Here is a 6,000-nt window from a genome sequence, read left to right on the forward strand (position 1 = left end):
TTACACCTTGGTTATTCAACTTGTAATTATCTGGATAGGTTTAAGCAAAAGCTATTTATTTGTTTTTACTAACACACCAAAGGAACAGAGAGAATCCTTGAGCTTTATTGAAATTGCATGTTTTTAACTACATCTCTGTGTTCTATTGGGATAGTGCACTTTTCCAGCAGAAGTTTCTAGCTTTACTATTAGCCAATCAAAGTATTTTGAACTCTTTTGATCTTGTAATCAATTAAATAAAAACTTGGAAGAATGACTTAGTGGGTAAAATTGTGGATAAACGTTTCAGAAGGGACAGAATATTTTTGTAGTGTCAAAGTACCTTCCATTATACAGACATTTTACAAGAAGAAACCTACAAACATTATCTTAACCAAGGCTTCAAAATGAATATCTTGAAATAATGATACAATGATGACATTAACAATGTACCCTAAAGATTAACTTCATGTTCTTGGATCACACTTACTTGTGATGGAGTAAATCCCTGCTAAATATAAGCAGCAAAATGTTTACTGCGCATGGGCGTAGTCGTTACTTGACAGTCATTTACTATGCTGTGGCTGCTTAATAAGTGCTCAGTGATAAGTAATTACTAATTCATTTGACAAACATTTATTCAGCATCTGTAAACAAGTCTGGATGGACTGCCTACATTATTTAGGAAAGAACTCTGTGAAGAACTTTTTGAAGAACAATGTTACATGACTGAAATTACACTGAGTTACAGACTTTTGATGTAAGCATTGCACAGGGTCTTCCTTGTTCAGACGTTTTTACCTCTGGCATAGATAAAACAAAGACTGGGTAAATTTAATTTAAGTTAACCCCAAGAACAAAATAAATATCCATGGCTCTCTGTTGATATAAATAAATAAATGAGTAAATGTACAAATGGTGGGCAAGGGTTATCAATTTCTGATAGCAGAATTCAAATTAGTAATTGTAGAAGGAAGATGGAGAATGTAAATTCACAGCGTACTATCCTGTGGACAAAAAACAAACAAAAGAAGTGGAGAAAATTTTCAACAAATGGCACAGGAACAGTTGGACATCTCATAAGAAGAAATGAAATTAGACACAGAATTTACACTAAGAAAATGAAGCTAGATACAGAGTTTACACCTTTCACAAAAGTGAACTGAAAATGGAACATAGATTTAATGGTAAAAGGCAAAGTTAGTAATGTTTTATAAAATGACAGGAAAGTCTAGGTGCTCTTGAGTTTGGAAATGGATTTTTAGAGATGACACCAAAGGTATGATCCATGGAAGAAAGACCTGCTAATCTGGATTTCATCAAAATTAAAATAGCTGCTCTGCAAAATACATTGTCCACAGAAAAGACCAATCAGGAGGGAATATTTTAAGAAGACCTATCTGATAGGGACCATAATACAAAAAAATACAAAGAACTCTTAAAACCCAACAGTAAGAAAACCAACAACTTGATTAAAAATGTGTTGAAGATATTAACAAACACCTCGACAAAAAACATACTGATTGCAAATGAACATAAGAAGATGTTCCACACGACTTGTCATCAGAGAAATGCAAATCCAAACAACAATAATGTAAGACTGCACACTTATAAAATGTCCAAAATCTAGAACACTGACAACACCAAATGCTGGCAAAGATGCAGAGCAACAGGAACACTTGTATATTTGCTGGCGGAAACACAAAATGGTACAGCCACTGCAGAAGCTAGTTTGGCATCTTCTGATGGACTCAGCATATTATTACCATATTATCCAGCAATTGTATGCATTGTTATTTACTAAAAGTATTATAAAACTAATGTCCTCACAGCAGCTTGGTCACAGATGTTTATAGAAGATTTATTTCTAATTATGAGAAGTTGGTGGCAACCAAGACGACCTTGTTGGATAATTAACTGTGGTACATGTAGACAATGAAACATTTTATTAGTCAGTACTATAAAAAATGAATTATCGAGTCATAAAATGACATGTAGGAAGCTTAAATTCATATTACTAAATGGAAGACGCCAATCTGGAAAGACAGCATATGTATTGTTCCAGTTATCTAAATATTTTGCAAAGGCAAAACTATGCAGACTGTAAAAAGATCAGTAGTTACTAGGGATTTGAGAGAGGGAGGGGATGACTAGATGGAGCACAAAAATTTTAAAGCAGTGAAAGCACTTTGTATAATACTGTCATGGTGGATAGATATATATTTCTCCAAATCTGTAGAATGTACATAAAGGATGCACGTCAGTGTAACCATTCACTGTAGGTGATATTGATGTGTCATAGTAGATCCATCGGTTGTACCAAATGTAGCACTCTGGCGCAGGATGTTAATAAGCAGGAAAGTAATATGTGGAAGGAGGATGAAATATATTGGATATCTGCCCTCCTTTCAGTCAATTTTGTTCTAAAAAGCAAAGTTTTAAAAATTGATGTGCTCCCACCATAGAGATAAAAAACAGCAAATATCTATATTGATGTAAATAAATAACTGAAGAAATATACAGTGGTGGACAAGGGATGATGGATACTTCCATACAGAAGAAGAGATGCTAAGTACAGAATCACTGCTATAACACTACAGTAATAATACTTCAGGCAAGCTCCAAAATGGAGGGTAAGATTAATGACAAAAACCTTAAGGAGAAACAGGGTACTTGTATTTAAAAGTATTTATTCCAACATAGTAAATTTACAGAAATTTGTTGACTACCTTAACCAGTGGTTCCTGATAAATTGACACTACACACCCACAAGGACAGGTCCCCTAAGAAATGTACCTCAGTTCTGTGCTCTCCTTCCCCAATATAATGCAAAGCTCACTCCAACCATGGAGTAAACATGAGACAAACCAGACAGAGGCAAGTTCTACGAATAGGCTAAGTTCGGTAGTAACTTAGCATAACACAAAAGTTTCAAAGTCAGGAAAGACAGGAAAGATTGGGGACTGCAAAATATCAGAGAGGACTATGAAGACATGTTAACTAAGTGCAATGTGGAATTAGATTCTGGAACAGGAAAAGGAACTTAGTGGGAAAATGAAGGAAATCTAAAAATCTGTAGTATAGTTAACAGCAGAATTGTGCCAATGTTGGTTTCTTGGTTTTCATGGTTGTTTTGTAAGTAACATCAGTGAAGCTGGGTGAAGGTTACGTGGGAACGTTCTGTACTTTTTTTTTGAGTAACTCTTTTAGACGTCTAAAATTGTTTCAAATAAAAAATTATTAAAAGGGAGTAAAAGTGGGGTCTGATTTTATAAAATGACCGCTATATTCATTACTGTACGTGTATCACACATGGGATAGAAGCACTCTGGTGTACTGTTCCAACACCTCTGTTTGAAATATGATTGTCCCTCAGTCACTGGCACAATGTAACTTGTCTTTATTTATTTGCCTTTTTTGAGACAGGGTCTCACTATGTAGTTCAGGCTGGCCTTGAGCTCACTTTGTAACCCAGGCTGGTCTCGAACTCACAACAATCCTCTTGCCTCAGCCTCCCGAGTGCTGGGATTACAGGCGTGTGCCACCACTGCTGGCAGCAATTTGTCTTTAAAATTAACAGCATAGTCTCTTAATTTCTACCTTTACCTCAGTGTTTATTGCCTATGAACCTATTTCAGCATTTCCCTGAATTATGCTGACTCTTTAGGGCCAGCACTGTGTGAGAGGCCCCTGCAGATTCAAGACTAGTAAGAGTGCTCACTTCCTCAGTGAGTTGCAGCTCACCAAGTGCTTCTTTTGCCAACATTTGTGGGTAGTTTTGCTACATGTGTTCTGTCAACAGCAAAGTGCAATATTAAGGCTTTTTTTGTTATTGCCAAAGCTGATTTATACAGTATGTAATCCAAGTAGCTGCTGCTCCTTTTGCTTGAATATATTATATAAGAACATGAAAATGCAAGCACAAGTCTCTTATGTGCCTTGTACGTTCCTTGAGGGAGAAAATGGCAGAGGGACCCAGTATCTTTCTCTTTCTGGTCACTGATTCTGCTGTATTATGCCATTCTGATTACTTACTTTCTTTTTTTTTTTCTTCCAGTACCAGGCATCCAACTCACTACCTCGTGCTTGCCAGGCAGGTGCTGTGCCGCTGAGCTAAATCCCCAACATACATATAGCAATTCAGCAATATCATTAGCAGTTTAGGTCATACAATATTAATAAAATTAACAATATAATTTGGGGAATTTGTTATATAACTAATGAGATGATACAAATCAGGGAAAAGTTGCTCTTCAACATGTTTTCTAGAAAGAAATTTTGTTCCTGGGATTTATCTTGTCCATTTTCAGTTACTTTTCAGCTATGGAATATATTTGACAGTTTGTAGTTTTTGTTTACCTTTTAGTCTTATATGCTGAACTGCAGGGAGGGTTTTCAAAGAAGTCTTTGTAAAATCTATTATTCTCTAGTTTGATTAGTGAGGAGAAATGTGTTTTGCTATCTTATCCTTCTTTAATATTTTATCTTATTTCTAGTTTTCACTATGACTTGATCAAGGACAATTTATCACTGACATTTTTAGATATAATTTTGGAGGTTTTCCTTCTGCTAAAATTCTGAAGAAGGAATGATGACTTTTTTTTTAATTCCTCCTTTTAGGGTATAAACAATTCCAAATTAAGGTTTGTTTTTTTTCTTCTTGAAATATGCAAATACTAACTAAATGTAATAAAACAACTAAAGGTTAAGTGAGATTCTTAAAAGTGATCTTATTTAATGAGTATAACACATTAAGCAGTTCTAAAAAGATTAGAATTATGAAAATCTAATTTCAAGAATTCTGATTTATATTGTTAGTTAACTTTAAGAGTGTCTTGGATTATGAAGTATATTTGTGGTAGTTACAAAATGTTGCATTAGAAGTTGCCCCAAAATTTAGCACTTTAAAATAACAGTGAACATTCTTTTCCCAGTTTCTGTGGGGTGGGAACTCAAAGGTTTTTATTTGACAATTCTGGTTTGGGCTCTACCTTGAGATTGCAGTCTGCATGATCTGTATTCTAGTTGGCACACACAAATTACAAGTGGGTTCCTGTTTTCAGCTAGAGGTCTCATTTCATTTTACTGGGACTTGTCTACAGACTGTGTCTGTAATACATTGTGGCTGTCTTTCTCTAGGAAAAGTAATCCAAGAGAGAAAACAGGAAGCTTCCGTGTCTAACATAGTTCTAAACATCTCACACTGTGGAATTATTGTTTATAATTATACCTGTATAAGACAGTCCTACATCGGGCATAGACACATATGAGGAGGTGAGAATTTGTGGATGCCCTCGTGAAAACTAGTTATTATAGTAGCCTTCCTAAAGATACCAAGCTAGTCTATTTTCTCCTACCATTCATATTAATTGTCAATATATTTTCTTTTTTACCTAGCTATTTCAAAGTTCTCAGTAATTGTTCTAGTACACTTAATTAACAGCTTCTTTTTTTTAATTAACAGCTTCTAAAGCTGATCATTATAGGAACATTTTACTTTTGCTACAGTAAATATGACTTTATATTTCACTTGATGCAGAATTTTGGTATACTATGGAAAATAGCTTTCATTTCAAGATCTATCTTGAAATTTTACAAATATATGAAAGGAACAATGTAGTTAATGATGACAAATCCAAAGGACTTGTCTTACTCATACAAAGCAATTCTGCTTAGGTATAATATTAACATATGATAATGTGTCCACGAAACACACACAGGTTCAAGGATGTCTGAAATGTCATTCACTCTGGTATTTGACTCCATCTTCCAGTCACTGAGGCCATTGAACAGATTTATGTCAAATAATAAGGTCAAAATTCAGTTTTCCACAGTATTAAGCCTTTGCTGAATTCTGATTTAAACTCCATTTCTGCCTTGCTAAGGAACTAGTACTGCAACTGATAATACTACAGCTATATTACAGAATCATTCTAGATTGTTTGAAATCTCTGTATCTGTTTTCTTCTCTCCTCGTGCTTGCTTCTTGCCAGAGGTTTTCAGTCTGAAAGCAGAGCCCAA

This window comes from Chinchilla lanigera, unplaced genomic scaffold (genome assembly GCF_000276665.1).
Source record: "Chinchilla lanigera isolate Chin_1 unplaced genomic scaffold, ChiLan1.0 scaffold00056, whole genome shotgun sequence".
Lineage (NCBI taxonomy): Eukaryota > Metazoa > Chordata > Mammalia > Rodentia > Chinchillidae > Chinchilla > Chinchilla lanigera.